This window comes from Panthera tigris, chromosome D2, assembly GCF_018350195.1.
Source record: "Panthera tigris isolate Pti1 chromosome D2, P.tigris_Pti1_mat1.1, whole genome shotgun sequence".
In the NCBI taxonomy this organism is placed as follows: domain Eukaryota; kingdom Metazoa; phylum Chordata; class Mammalia; order Carnivora; family Felidae; genus Panthera; species Panthera tigris.
Window position 1 is genome coordinate 18630196 of NC_056670.1, and position 15570 is coordinate 18645765.

General features: G+C 49.0%; 2 long non-coding RNA genes across 2 annotated transcripts; one reads left to right on the forward strand and one right to left on the reverse strand.

The window, feature by feature from the left end:
- Positions 1 to 2995: 2995 nt before the first annotated feature.
- LOC122232124 lies at positions 2996 to 5580 on the reverse strand. The gene is made up of 4 exons (XR_006209486.1): positions 5454 to 5580; positions 4702 to 4785; positions 4240 to 4403; positions 2996 to 3727 (listed from the first exon to the last, which is right to left on the reverse strand). It is a non-coding gene; the product is annotated as an uncharacterized LOC122232124 (long non-coding RNA).
- Positions 5581 to 6973: 1393 nt separating this feature from the next.
- On the forward strand, positions 6974 to 7640 carry LOC122232127. The gene is made up of 3 exons (XR_006209488.1): positions 6974 to 7048; positions 7180 to 7339; positions 7451 to 7640. It is a non-coding gene; the product is annotated as an uncharacterized LOC122232127 (long non-coding RNA).
- The last annotated feature ends 7930 nt before the right edge of the window (positions 7641 to 15570 follow it).

The window sequence follows — 15570 nt, forward strand, 5'->3', positions numbered from 1 at the left end:
ATTTAGATTCCTTTGGCCCTGGGTGTGGACATACTAAGGTGTGGCCAAAGGGCTGTGCAACGTCGAGGTCATACCCTTAAAGGGAAGGAGAGTGATTTCCTTCTACCCCTTCCTCCATCCTGCTGCCTAGACTATGGAGGGGGTGGAGCAGGCCAGCTGGGAGAACGCCAGGAAGGACACCACCTTAAGGATGACAGAGCGACTGGAAAGGAGAAACCTGGTCTTAGACACAGGAGGCTGCCGTACAAGCCTTGGGCTCTCACATGTGCAAACTATTACGGGAGAGAGAAATCAATGTCTGCTTTAAGTCCCGATTGTTTTTGGTCTCCGTTAGAACGCTTGAAATGTATCCCAATGAAAACAGCCACCAGCGAGGCCCGGTTGCCCCCAGGCTCTGCCTCAGAGCTCAGCCAACTCCTAAGATCCGGCTGATTTGAAGGCGGGATTTGGATGCTAACAATAGTGGCGGCTGGGGAGATTTGATGGGAAGTCCCACCATGTTAGTTAGAAATACAGAGGCTCAAAGTCTCCACATCGTCTTTACTTCTCCTTCTGTTTTCTATAGTCACCCGGACCCTGAATCTTTCCTCTTCTGATGTCACTCTTAGGCTCCCCGCTCCTTCCTGTCTCCAGTTCTCCAGGGCTTTGGGTTTGGGTGACATTAGGGGCTTCCCAGAATTTTTCTCTTTCTTCTTTCTGTGTTCCCCCTCCTTTCTCTCTCTATATTTTTAAAATGTGTATTTATTTATTTTAAGAGAGGGAGAGACGGAGAGAGATCGGGGGAGGGGCAGAGAGAGAGAGAGAGAGACAGAGACAGAGACTCCCAAGCAGGCTCCACGCTGTCAGCACAGAGGCCGACGTCCCCTTTCTATATGTATATATATTTAAAGTTTATTTATTTTTGAGACAGAGAGAGACAGAGCATGAACGGGGGAGGGGCAGAGAGAGAAGGAGACACAGAATCGGAAGCAGGTTCCAGGCTCTGAGCCATCAGCCCAGAGCCCGACGCGGGGCTCGAACTCACGGACCGTGAGATCGTGACCTGAGCTGAAGTCGGACGCTTAACCGACTGAGCCACCCAGGCACCCCCCCTTTCTATATTTTGATACTAGATTAATCTTTGTAAAATAGTTGTTCCAGTATTTTGATTTCCCTCCATAGATGTCTAATGACCCCTATATTATTTATAAGCTTCTCTGACCTCATCTGCCATCTGCCTTAAGTGAACTTTTCTCACCTACTTGGGTTAATGACCACCGTCCTCAGAAACCTGTTTGCTCCATTTCTTCATGACTTTGCTCATAGGGCCTCCTGACTGTGGTGCCTTTTCATTTTGCTTTTCCTCTCCAAAGTTGGCTCAGTCCCCACAGGGAGGAGGCCATGCCCTGCTCCCTCTGACCTCTGCTTTGTCTGAAGTTCCCATTCCACCTGCAGCTGGTCGTTTAATTATTCTTGGTGTGATGTGTCTCTTGCGAATTCCCCTAGTTCTCAGAGCTGTCAGAACTTTGGGGTTGCCGATGATTCAGAGGTTTTTTACTCCAACTAGATTATAAACTCAAACAGTCTTAATCAGACCCCCTTTCTTCCAAGGTGCCCTCCCCCCACCACTGCTTTGATCGTATTAGAATAAAACGCAAGGTGAAAGTCCACTGGGGGCAATCGAGTTGCCACAGCACTTATTCACTCTGAATGTTTTACGCCTTCACTTTCAGGCCATCTTAGGGCCCCCCTGTGCCCTTTGAAGTAAATCACAATCCTCGCTTCCTGTTTGGAGTTTGGAGGAAAACAGTGCTGTGACGGCTCCCCGTACATAAAGTGAGTAGGAGAGCACCCCGGCCAAGATCACAGGCTCCTGAGTTTCGCCCTTGAGTTGAATCAACAGATGACAGTCTATCCCTGGTCTCCCTGTGTCAGAAACGGAATCCCTCTGACAGAAGCAGCAGGACAGGAAAGGCCACAGAGGCAATCTGGGCGATTTAACTGTGTAAGGGTGGATACCTTTCTCTAGAAGAGCCTGGCTAAACTCAGGGACGACTTCTAATTCCAACACAGTGGCAACACAGTGGGAGCATAATAAATGCTTACTGGCTGTCTGCCCACTGAAAGAATGGCTCCCGGTACCCTTAGCGGTGGGCTGGAGCTCTGATCTCAGGGACGAAATCACCCACAACTTTCTCTTTTCCTTGTCATATTTGCTTCCTAAAGCCTTTCTCCAATTTCTAGCCAGCCTGGTTTTCATTTCCTGCCTACTTTCTGCTTCTACCTGCTTTGTGTTTCGTGTGCTTGACTATAGCCACCATTTGGAGAGTAAGCTACTGCGGTACCCTCAAAAATAATAAGGCTTTTCAGTGTGCTGTGGTTTTTATATTATTATTATTATTATTATTATTATTTTGCAAGAGGCAGTAGACTTCAAAGGTTTGGACTAGCATTTAAAAGGAGGGTAGGGGCGCCTGGGTGGCTCAGTCAGTTAAGCGTCCAGCTTTGGCTCAGGTCATGATCTCACAGTCTGCGAGTTCGAGCCCCGTGTCCGGCTCTGTGTTGACAGCTTGGAGCCTGCCGCCTGCTTCGGATTCTGTGTCTCCCCTTCTCTCTGCCCCTCCCCTGCTCGTGCTCTGTCTTTCTCTGTCTCAAAAATAAATAAAAACATTAAAAAGATTTTTTTTTTAATAATAAAAAAAATAATAAAAGTGGGGTGGAAATAATGGGCATTCAGATGCCTCGGGCAACTGGAAAATACCTCTAGCCTAGCAAGATGTAAGTGGTGTGGTAGAATGTGTTTAGAAAACGAACTTAGGGTGGCGTCTGGGTGGCTCAGTCGTGAGTTCGAGCCCCGCTTCGGGCTCTGTGCTGACAGCTCGGAGCCCGGGGCCTGCTTTGGAGTCTGTGTCTCCCTCTCCCTCTGCCCCTCCTCCATTCTCACTCTGTCTCTCTATCTCAAAAATAAATAAAAACATTAAAAAAGGAAAAAGAAAACGAACTTAGGTATCTTAGTAATTTCGCATTTATTTTGTTGGTGGGAGCAGGTGTTTGCTTTGCAGCTTAGCAATAATACCAGGTGAGGGTGAGTCATAACATCAATAAGGTTTTTTGTTTTTGTTTTTTTTCTAACGTTGGCAATGTTTTTCAGACAAGGGAGCTTCCAAGTCAGCGAAAAGAAAGTCACTGCTCTGCTGTTTATCTGATTGAGCAGAGGGCCTGAGAGCCCCAGGAGCTGGGAGGGAGTACGGTTTGGAGCAGGTTGGGGAGGATGGGGAACTGTAGGACCCACTGTGGGGACAGGAGAGCAGCGTGCGGGGCCCCGGAAGCCCTTGACTGGTCAAAGGGCCTGCGGGGCTGTCGCTGTGATTTAAAGCTCTGAGAATATAAATTAGCAGGAGGTAGATGGAGGGTGGATGGTGTCATTCTGGCCCCGAAAGGCCTTCATAAATCAGTGACAGCGGAGCCCCAGCCAACTCTCTTCCAGCTGGTTGCCGGAGGCCCTCCTTCCCAGTCTGCTCAGACAAGTGGAAAGAAGGGATTCCTGAGTGGGTGGGATGCCGCAGCGTGGCCCGCCCTCCCCCTACCCGGGGGATCCGAGCGCCTGGGTTTTCTCTGGAGCTGTAGGCTTTGACGTCGAAACCTCAGAATCCTTGCTCCAGTGGTCGGATTCAGATGCCGGCCTTGGGAGGGATTTGCCTTTGACAGTGGTGGCGATGACGGAGTCTTTAATGACACAAATTCTGCCCTGTTGGAGAAACACAACGGAGCTCTCTCCCAACGGTGGACAAGAATGGTCTGTTCCTGCCTTCGAGCCTTTGTGCTTTGTTAACAGAACGTCCCTGGCACATCTGTGCTCCAGCGTGCTGCTAAAAGCTTAGCTCTGTCCTTGCACAATACTGGGGGACGCTGTCGGAAGGTCAGCTTAAGTCCCTCATCTAGAGGCGCAGGGAAGCGCTAAAACCCTGCCAAGACCCCGGGGACGTTTCCAGTTTTAAGGTTTAAGCTCATTCCCCGCAGCCGGCCTCCCACTTCGCGCCAGCCCGCCAACTCCTCCCTCTCGCGAGGGTAGAGTTCTGGGGGTCCAGGGTGTCGTGGGCGCCCGTCTGTAAAGCAAGAGCACCCAGCCAGGGACACCAGGCGCCACGTTCTTTCTCTTTAGTCTCAGTTCTGAGCTCCAGCAGGCTTAGTATTTTACGGAAGAACCAAGTATCGCGCTGAGGTCGGCTGTAGTCACCTCTGCCCCCTGCCCTCACTTACCTCTCCTGGTAAGCAAGTAGGGCGCGACGTCATCTCTTTAGTAGAAAACGGAGTGGGGGGAAACATGACCTCTAAGCGGCTCGTAAGAACAGGGGAATAAGATTCAGATGTCTGTCTGCGCCTCGGCCAATGTGCCTTCTTTTCTTCCCGGGAATGCCACAGCCCTGTAACGAACCATGAGCGGTAACTTCCTATATTGCCGTTGCCCTGGGCTAGGGTTCCGGGCACCCAGGCTTGCCCCCTTTGTCTCTGTGGGCTGCTCCGCTCAGGGGGTGAGGTGATCTTTTCAGGGTGCAGGGGCAGAGTGTCTATTTCCGGGAGGGGAAGTGTATGGGGCTCCCTCTTCACTGTGGCCAACGTGAACCACCTTAACTTTCGGACTCACAAATGCTCTGTTGTTTGTTTGCTTGTTACCAGGGATAGAAGAATGAAGAAGGAGCGAGCAACAGACAGACCGAATACCTGGAGACACTGTTTCTGTACACACAGGAGGGCAGAATTTACTTGTTCCTGAAGCATAAAATCTGTCTCCCACAGGGCTTTTGCCTTAAAAAAAAAAAAAAAAAAAAAATGTTTATTTTGAGAGAGAGAGAGAGAGCAAGTGCGAGCTGGGGAGGGGTCGAGGGAGAGGGAGAATCCCGAACAGGCTCTGCGCGGTCAGCACAAAGCGGATCGCAGGCCCCGATCCAACGAACTGTGAGATCGTGACCTGGGCAGAAATCGAGAATTGGACGCTTCACCAACTAGGCCGGCCAGGCACCTGGGGCTTTTGCTTTATGTATCTGCCCTTGCTCTGCTACTTTCTGGCTGTGTGACCTTGTACGGATTACTTTACGTCTCTGTGCGCCATTTTCCACATCCGATAAAATTAATCATAATATTATCTCATAGGATTGCTGTGAAGACTAAATGAGATAACAACGGGAAAGCTCTTAGAACAGTGGTGGGCACACAGTAAGGGCTCAAACATGTAAACATTTGCCGTAGGTCTATGTATGGCCTTTGTGATTTTTCTTTTAGTCAAGCATCAGCTCTCATTTCTCGTCTTTTCTTTGTGTTTGGATTCAGGCCGTGCGAGCGCAATCTGCCTGCCTTGGAGATCCCTCCATCCGAAAGATCATTTCCATTTTCGGGACGACCCTCTCAGGATTCCTCTGGGAACCCAGCCGCGGGGCACCGCTCCCCGCTTTCCTCTGGGCTCCGGAATGACCTACGCCAAGTACAGAGCAGTCCCCAGCATGGCTGCCGCGTTCCGGTTTCTTTGTCAATGTGAAGCGTCCTCGCTGCCGGTCGCGTTGCCATCCCAACGCCCTTTCTGTGCTCTCGGAGTGGCCAGCAGGGGGAGCTACGCGGCCGTTTCCGAGCCCCAGGCGGGGCTTTGTGACCGGCCAGGGCTTCTCCTAAGGAGTCCTAAGGACAGTACCTGTGGATCTTAACGTTTTAGGGAAGATAGAAACCGTCCTGGGCATGGCACGGAGATTCACTGGGTACTTCTGCAGATAGAACCTTAGGAGACAGAAAGCTGGATGTTCTAGCTGTCGAGAGCTTTGCCGTCAGACATCCCTGTGATGAGATTGCTTAGCTACCTTACCTCCAGCGAGTGGCTTAAACTCCTCCAGGCACGGTTTCTTCACACGAAAAACTGGAGAATCCAAGCTGCCCTCAGGGGGATGCTGGAAGAGTCTCTGTGTGGCTAATAGAGATCTCAGCCACGGAGGCATTCGGGGAATGCTAGGTATCATTGCTCAGTGAAGGCTGAGCCAATTTCGAAGCACCCCGACCGGAATTCTCTCTCTCGGCTCTTTTCTCTCTCCTGGCCCGATGGCCTCCTTTTCTCTCCCTGCAGCTCTGCATTCTCTCCCTGCCCTTCCTGCCTGTAGCTGAGGCCTGGAACCCACGCTGTGGACCTCATCCTGGGCGGCGTCTATCCTCCCCGTTCCTGGATACCTGGGTAGGTGTGAGCAGGGCTACTCCAGGGTCTGGGAGCCTGGTGGTAGTGGTGGTGGCTGTGATGACAGGCACGGCCCCAGCTGGGCCCGAGGATGTCGGGTTTCTAAGGGTCCAGCCCTCAGCTTCACTTTTTTTTTTTAATTAAATATAATTTATTGTCAAATTGGTTTCCATTTCAACACCCAGTGCTCATCCCCACAGGTGCCCTCCTCAATGGCCGTCACCCACTTTCCCCTCTCCCCCGCCTCCCATCAACCCTCAGCTTGTTCTCGGTATTTAAGAGTCTGTTATGGTTTGCCTCCTTCCCTCTCTCTAACTTTTTTCCCCCTTTCCCCTCCCCCCGGTCTTCTGTGAAGTTTCTCAGGATCCGCATATGAGTGAAAACATATGGTATCTGTCTTTCTCTGCCTGACTTATTTCATTTAGCATAACCCTCTCCAGTTCCATCCACGTTGCCACAAAAGGCCGTATTTCATTCTTTCTCACTGCCAAGTAGTATTCCACTGTGTATATAAACCACAATTTCTGTATCCATTCATCCGTTGATGGACATTTAGGCTCTTTCCATCGTTTGGCTATTGTTGAAAGTGCTGCTATAAACATTGGGGTGTGAGTCCCCTACGCATCAGCACTCCTGTATCCCTTGGGTAAATTCCTAGCAGTGCTGTTGCTGGGTCATAGGCTAGCTCTATTTTTAATGTTTTGAGGAGGCTCCACACCGTTTTCCAGAGCGGCTGCACCAGTTTGCATTCCCACCAACAGCGCAAGAGGGTTCCCGTTTCTCCGCATCCTCGCCAGCATCTAGCGTCTCCTGATTTGTTCATTTCACAGCCTCATCTCCACTTGGGCACCTGTTCAGGTCTGGGTTGACCCGGGTAGTTTGGGTTGGGGCACATGTGGAAGTCTCCATGCATTCTGTCCTCCGAATCTCAAACGAGGCTGCCTTTGTTCTGCAACTGGAGGGCCGGTCTCAATGCTCTCTGTCCTCAGGGATAGGTTTCCTTTGTTTCCATTTGAAACGCTGCGTCTCTTAGCGGACGGATAAAAGCTCTGTGCGCGGAATGACTAACTTGTTTTGGCCCTGGAAGTCCTGTGTCCCTGCAAAACCGTCAGTCCCAGGTGGGGCCGGCCACCCCGTGGGACAGGGCATGTAAGTGGTCTCAGGTGGGGTAGCCCTGAAAGAGAGCTCTGTGGCCGTAAGAGTCCCAGGGAAGACAGTTTCGCTCGAGAAAAAAAATGTGCCATTTCCTCCCACCACCAGAACCGATGTTGGCCGCACGCAGGCATTTCTCGCAGCACCTGATGAATGGGGGATGCGGGCCAAGCTGCTGTCTTCCAGAATTTGGCAGTGAGAGGGGTCAAAGGCGGACCTCAATCCAAAAGAAGACACCTTGAGGGGCGCCTGGGTGGCTCAGTCAGTTGAGCGTCCGACTTCGGCTCAGGTCATGATCTCGCACTTCGTGAGTTCGAGCCCCGCATCGGGCTCCGTGCTGAAAGCTCGGAGCCTGGAGCCTGCTTCGGATTCTGTGTCTCCTTCTCTCTTTGCCCCTCCCCCGCTCATGCTCTGTCTCTGTCTCTCAAAAACGAATAAACGTTAAAAAAAATTTTTTTTTTTCAAAAGAGGACACCTTGGAATGGTCACCTGCCTCTGTCCAGCAGCCCCTTGTCCAGGAGCCCTCAGGAGCGGGGCACTGGAGCCTTGGCCCCGGGACCCCCGAGGCAAGGCTGCAGCAAGCCCTTCTGGAGAGCGACTCCCGGACCTTTGCCTCTAATTGGCCCCCATTTCTGCACACAGCCATTTCCTCTGCCCGAGGCACAACTCATAAAAAGCCAGGCTTTCTTCCATACCTTTGAAAAGTTCAAAGGAGCCCATATCCTAGGGAGATCTGGCAGCACAGGCACCTGGATCTGAGGGGACTGAGGGCTCTGGGCACCCCCCCCGCCTTTTACTGCTTGTCAGTGTCAGTGTCCCAGGCTCCAGGGGAAGGGAGGCCCAAACCCACCATGGCCAGCTCTGCTCTGTTTTATGGGATCAGGCTGTGCTCTTTAACCCTGCCCTGCATTTTGCAGCGGGAGCCCTCATGGCCACGGAGCAGGTCACGGAACAGATGTCAAGCCCATCCTAGAGCAAGCGCGTGATAAAGCCAAACGCACTGCTGGTGAGTCGGTCAGCCCTGCTCCGTTCAGAGGCTGCCTCCACGGCTTTGCTCCCATCATGCTTCTGCTCTTTTGTGGGGACCCTTTGTTGCAGTTGGGGGGTGGAGCACGGGTGAGCTTATCTGAGCCCAAGGTGCGGATGTGTTCAGATTAGCATAGGGTTTGCAGGCTCTCAGGCATAGCTTTTTGGCATTAACTGAACTTGGTTCTTCCCCAGTATCCAAATTGGTGATTTTTATGCGGCACCCTCTTAGACACTTACCCTCAACTTCAGACCGTTTCGAGGGGAAAATGAAATGGCTTTGTGCTCTCTATCCCGACTGGCGTCCCTTAAGAGGTGTTCAATAAATGCTTGCTAATTGCATGAATCAAGGTGGCTTATGGAACAGGAAACTGGGATCTTGAAGGGGAGCCTGGTTTTGTTACTTACAGGTGTCTAGACAGAGGACGGGGCTAGATCGGAAGGGGAAAATTTTTATCTACTTTCCTCCCCGCAATGATCTTCACTCTTTGACTACCCATCAAACCCACGGGTGGAGGAATACGGTGCACTTATTCAGTTGCACTCCTGTGTACGGCGGAAGGCTTGCCAGAACCTTCTGCGTGCCCTGCACCCTACCTTTTGACCCTCAAGATGCCAATCACCTCAGGATGGCTCAGTTTGTTGGAGATCCAGAACCCAGGCCCTCTGGGTTTTCCTTTCCTCTGGTGTTTGACTGAACCCCTCCTGGAGCCCCAGTGGGCAAGTGCGTGGCATCTGTGTCCACATAATTCGTGGCACCTTGGGCTGGAATGTCTGCCTGTTGTGCCACATCTAGATCATTTAGGGTGAGGGTGAGAGTTGAGCCCTCCCTTTCCCCCAACACACACACGTACACGCACACACACACACACACACACACAAAGACACAAACATCCACCTACTCTCACCTCTCCCCACCGCCTCCCCCGGGTTGAGTCGGGCTAAGAGAGAAGACAGGACATTTTTATCTGTATTTAATCACCACATTCTCTCCCCCAATTACTCTGTGGGATTCTTCCCATGTATGTGGACCAACTGCTCCACGTTGAAAGAGTTTGAGGCAGCAATATCTCTGACGGCTTTCGTGGGTTATTTGTTTGCGTCTCAGACTCCTCTCCTAAATCCTGCTAGGGCACACGTCCCCCCAGCTCCACCCAGGTTATGAATGTCATTGCTGAGCTCTGCGTAACGAGGTTTGAGTTCAGTTTGTCTGGCAACACTTCTGGATGTAATCTGTTCCGTGCAATGAGTCACCAAGGTCAGCATCTCCCCACGAGGGAGGTTTCTGTGTGGGTCTGGCTTGTCCTCCCGACCAGCCTCTATCACTTCTTGGTGCTGTGAGCTTGGAATTACTGTGACACCTGCCCCTTGGCCCTCCAGCTACTTGGACATACTTTGGCCTATCAGGACTCGTTTTGAAAAGTAAGTGGGATATTATCGTAAAACGTCTGATACAGCTTTTCTCACCTGCAGCTGTGACCCACTGGTGACATAAATTTGATAGGTTGTGACCAGCGTTAAAAAAATAAGTAAGTAAAAAATAGAACATATAGTGGGTTTTCTTTGTGCTCATGAAAATGCTAGATGTTCCAAGATTAGTTTGTGGGATGACTGCCCAGCTCGGGAAATATACTAAGACCTCTTGAGGTGTATACTTGAAATGGGTGAATATATATATGTTATATATATATATATATATGTTATATATATATATGTTATATATATATATATGTTATATATATATGTTATATATATATGTTATATATATGTTATATATATATGTTATATATATGTTATATATATATATGTTATATATATATATATATATATATATATATATAGCAATAAAACGATTTATAAAAAAAAAATTAGGAACCCTGAAAAAAAATCCATCAAGCTGTATGTTTGAGATCTGTGCGCTTTATTGTGGTATGCTAGACCTCAATTAAAAATTAAATATAAACAATGGCGTAGAAAAGATCAGAGTACCTCACATGTAGAAGGGCAAGCATGAGTTTTATGAAATACATGTGTCAATGTGTGTGTGTGTTTGTGCACTCGTGCGTGCATTGGGCTACGGTAAAATGTGCTTCTTCCTGTGGATTGTTGCGTAAAATGTTGAAAGCCTAAATGTGTGGCGTAGATCTGTCCAGTGAAAGTAGGCATTTAACAATGGTTATGTATCCCCTTCCTTCTTTTCTAGAAACCCAAATTGTGCCCATGTTCAGTCACGGACCTTAGAGTGTGACCTGTTTCTGCCCCAGAGAGCAGAAATTCTGCCTAGCTAGAGAAGCCCCCTCTTCCGTGTGTGTGCGCGCACACACACACACACACACACACTCAATTAAGTCAAGCTGTCTTTTCCAGTTAAATAAACATCACACTCCTGGAAGGAAGAACAAATAGCTGGTCTCTCCCCAAAGAAAATGTGCCTCTGGGCTTCTGGTTTGGAAGGTTTTGTAATGTTTACTTTTCAGTGTTCTCTACTTGACTCTTTGTCTCTTTCATTTGGTTTTCAATACCGTGCGGTTTAAATGAGCTGTCTTAGCGCTGTGACCCCCCGTGGGGGGTTGCTCTGACAGGCACGTGGCTCCCCCAGCCCCTTCCTCCCTCAGAAGTGTGAGTGGTGGAGCTTGTATCTGGAACCTGGAGATACAGAAGCATGGCTGTTGTGTGGGTGGGCGTCGGGCGGGGGTCTCAGCCACTGCCGCCACCAAGACACGTGTGGACTGCTGTGCAATCCGGGTAAATCGACTAGGTCGTCCAGTCCCCGGTGACCTCATGAAGAGGACCAGTTTGCAGGTAGCCCTCAGTTGACTCTGTTTCGCCGAGGGTGGAGAGAGAGGCTTTCTGTTGCTTTTGGACAATTCTGTTTCCTTTGGTTGGTTGCTCACGTGACCCCTTCCATGACCACTGAGGGGGGCTGACACAGATGGGCTGGATGGAGAGACCAAGTTGGGAATGACAGGATGGCAGTTCCTGTTGGCACATTGGCAGGGGGGCGGGGGGGGGGGCACCGAAATCTGGGAAATCAGGGAATTATTAGAATTCACTCTGGTTTTGTGAGGCCTGGCTTCAAATTCCATGTCACGTTATAGAGCAAGATGACTACTGATTTGTGGTCAATTTACAACTGGCTCGGGATAGAGGGTTAGCGTCTGTAATTAGCTATGACGAGAAGGCCACGTCAACTCTTTTAGGCGCTTGGGATGCCTGAGTGCCCAGAGCCAGGGTGGATATTTTTATTATTTTTACTTCTTATCTTCTGGTTGTCTTTTGTTTCCCACCAAGTAGATGATCGATGGTAGACGGTAAATGGCGGGTGTGGATGGTCAGGGGTCGACAGTGGTGGACGATAGCGGCCGGATCCCAGACCTTGAGGTCCGCCTACCCACTGGGAATCCCGGCCTTGCCACTTATTTGCAGCATATCTTTGTGCTTCGGTTGCTGCCTCAGCAAAATAATAGCACCTCATTCATGGGATTTTATTTTTGTGGTAAAAGATATATATATATATATATATATATATATATATATGTATATAATTTACCCACTTAATTATTATTATTAAATTTTTTTTAACGGTTATTTATTTTTGAGAGAGAAAGCACGAGTGGGGGAGGGGCAGAGAGAGACACACACGCAGAATCTGAAGCAGGCTCCAGGCTCTGAACTGTCAGCACGGAGCCCGAGGCAGGGCTTGAACCCACAAACCGTGAGATCACGACCTGAGCTGACGTCAGACCCTCAACCGACTGAGCCACCCGGGCGCCCCGATTGTTATTTTTAAACATTTATTTGTTTCTGAGGGCGGGGAGGGGCAGAGAGAGAGAGGGAGACCGAGGATCTAACGCGGGCTCTGCGCCCACAGCAGAGGGCCCCATCACGAACCCTGAGCTCGAGACTTGAGCTGAAGGAAACCACTGTCCTACTTTTGGTCTCTATGCATTTGACAACTCTGGGTACCTCATACGAGTGGAATCATGCACTCATTTGTGTTTTGGGGACTTTCTTGTTTTACGTAGCCGAGCGTCCTCGAGGTTCATCCGTGTCCGCAGCGTGCGTCGGGGTTTCCTTCCTTGTCAAGGCTGAACAGGATCCCACCGCGTGCACGTGTTTCGCTTATCCATTCAGTCATCGATGGAGACACAACTGGGTTGTTCCCACCTTTTGGGTATAGTAAGCGATGCTGCTATAAACATGGGGGGACAAAGACCTGTTAAAGTCTCTGCTTTCCGTTCACGTGGGTGTATACCCAGGAGTCGAATTCCTAGGTGGCATGGTAATTCTATTTTTAATTTTTTTGAGAAATCCTTACACTGTTTTCCACAGCAGCTACACCATTTTACCTTCCTAGCAGCCACGTGCACGCGTTCCGGGTCCACATCCTCCGCCACACTTGTTATTTTCTGTTAAAGATGCTCTTTGTTTATAACAGCCCTCCAGGATTTTGTTTTTGAGGGTTAGATGGCAGAACGTATGGAAAGCGCTTAGCAGGTATCCTCTGGAGAGGCTCTCTATGGCTTGGGGTCATGCAAAGCTTTGAGATTTTTGAGGGGAACAGTGTGGCTTTAAGGGGTATTCCTGGATGGGGAATCCTTTCTGTGTGACCTCTTAGAGTCTTTTCTTGCCTGGGTCCTCACTTGTTTTTACTGCCTGGCCTAGTAGACACAAGATCTGTATAGAGAGAGGAGCAAATGAGAATATCTTGCCACGTCCCACGGAGTCTTCCGGAAAAGGGGATGGTGACAAAACACAAGGTGTTTCTTTGAATGATTATGGAAACGTTGGAAAACAACTTTATTCCCACTGGATCATTTAGTTAGCAAGAGATTATTTGAAATGGAATAACTAGCAAGATGAAAAATGGTCTTTATTTTCTAGAATGAGTCTGCATGTCAAGGGGAAAAAAAAAGGACAAAATGAACATGGTCTAAGGTAGGAAGACAGTTGACGGCAATAGCATTTATTCTATGGTTAGAACATTCCAAACGAGGGTAAGAGACATGCTCTGTGTATACACTATTTCTCAGCCAGATGTTGGGCTCTGTCCTCTCCTCCTTCAGCAAAAGGCTGCAGATTTCTGTACCTCATTGGCCATATGGGTTTATACTTTCTGGTAAAGAGAAAGCCAGAGAAGTGATTTTTGGATTAGAAAACCAGGAAGAATCCAGTAAGAGGCCAGTAATGTTTAAAAAACAAAAAAACAAAAAAGAAGAAGAAGAAGAAGAAGGGCACCTGGGTGGCTCAGTCAGTGAAGCGTCCGACTTTGGCTCAAGTCATGATCTCACAATTCATGAGTTTGAGCCCCATGTTGGGCTCTATGCTGGCAGGTTGGAGCCTAGAGCCTGTTTTGGATTCTGTGTCTCCCTCTCTCTGCTCCTCCCCAGCTTGTGCTCTCTCTCTCTCTCTCTCTCAAAAATAAATAAACATTAAAAAAAAAGAGAGAGAGAGAGGTATGTGGGTGGCTTAGTCAGTTAAGCATCTGGCTCTTGGTTTCGGCTCAGGTCATGATCTCACAGTTGGTGGGTTCAAGCAGCAAGTCGGGCTCCGAGCTGACAGTGTGGAGCCTGTTTGGGATTCTCTCTCTCCCCCTCTCTCTCTGTTCCTCCCTACTTGCTCTCTCTGTCTCTCAAAAGGAACTTAAAAAAAAAAGAAAGAAAGAAAGAAAGAAAAAAAGAGAAAAAGAAAAGGATAGAAACATTTTTGGGTCTGGAATTTCGCTCAAAAAATCCAGGGCAAGTTCTCCACCCCCGTCCCCCAAGGCAAGTTTTTAATAGTCATGTTTCCATCCGGTTGATATAGTTCCTTACCTCTCAGTTTAAAAACTGATCTACTATATGCTAACTAACTTGGATGTAAATTAAAAAATAAATAAATAATTAAAAAAAACTAATCTAAATGTAAATAGCTTTAAATTTCCATTTTGAGGCTCCCTGAAAGAATTCACTGGAGTATTCTTCATTGTTACATATCATATCTACGTATCTATGTACCTATCTATTGTGCATACACACAGGTAATATCTATAGACACAGGATTGGATACCAGTTTCGTAAGGCAGTAGCTTATAAAATTTCGGGTGGCCTTTTTAAAGAAAAAAAAAATACAAATGATCTTTGCAGAATTTTCCAGAAACACAAGTGTGTTAACCCCTCCCAGGTGCTGGCTGAAGCCTGAGTTTCAGTTGGCTTCCTGTGAGAGCCCCTGTGAGGTCTCCCCCCTTTAGAGGCTCCCTGAAGGGCACGCCATTATCTCCTACTGGGGGGGGGGGGTTGTGTTTGAGCTCTAGCGGGGAGGAAACATGGGTCATGGTAACTAGCGGCTGGAACTTGATCCTGACTCCGGGCCCCTGGACCTTCCCCATCTTTATGGGCCTACTCAAAGGCCAGGGAAAGCATGTTTAAGGAGCGAATCCAAATGCTTTGGTCTTGATGCAGTGGCAGGGGAGGGAGAGCAGAGGCGAGGGAGAGAGCAAAGGCGTGGTTTAAGTGGGCTGAACTATGCGGGTGCAGCCAGCCCATTATTCTGGGCCCCAAGGTCCGCGTCTTCCCCGGAGCCCGGGAAGCAGCCCTCGGTCTCCTGGGGCCGCAGCGCACACTCAGAGAGCAGCAACGACCCGAACAACCAGGTGTCCCGAAGGTCAGCGTCTCGTCTTCCTGCTGTCTTCTGTGCATCGTCATCTGTCCCTGGAAGTGCAGGACCGGTGCGTGGGGAGAGGACAGACAGCAGACGGACCCCAAAGCAGGGGTCCCCAGGAGCAGAATGGAGACAGACTGGGGAAATATTCCTGGGTACAGGACGTGATGTCTCAGTGCCACGTGTAGCCTTGGATTGGATCCTGGGTCAGGGAGGATGGCTGTAAAGGACGCCATCGGGCAATTGAAGAAGTTGGTACACGGATTATAGGACAGATAATTGCATCGGTTTTAAATTTCCTGAATTTGAATATTATACGGTTGCTATGTAAAATCTCAGGATAAAAATGCTGAAATATGCAGGGGTGAAAGGCAATGTTGTCTCTGTAACTTACTTTCAAATAGTTCAGAAAATACTAATTATATATGTAATCATACGTACGTATGTGTGTACGTATATATGGAGAGAGTGCACAGATGTAGCGAAACAAAGGTATAAGGGGGTTCTCTGTACTATTCCTGAATTCTCTAAAGTTTGAAATTATTTCACACCAAAAAGTTACA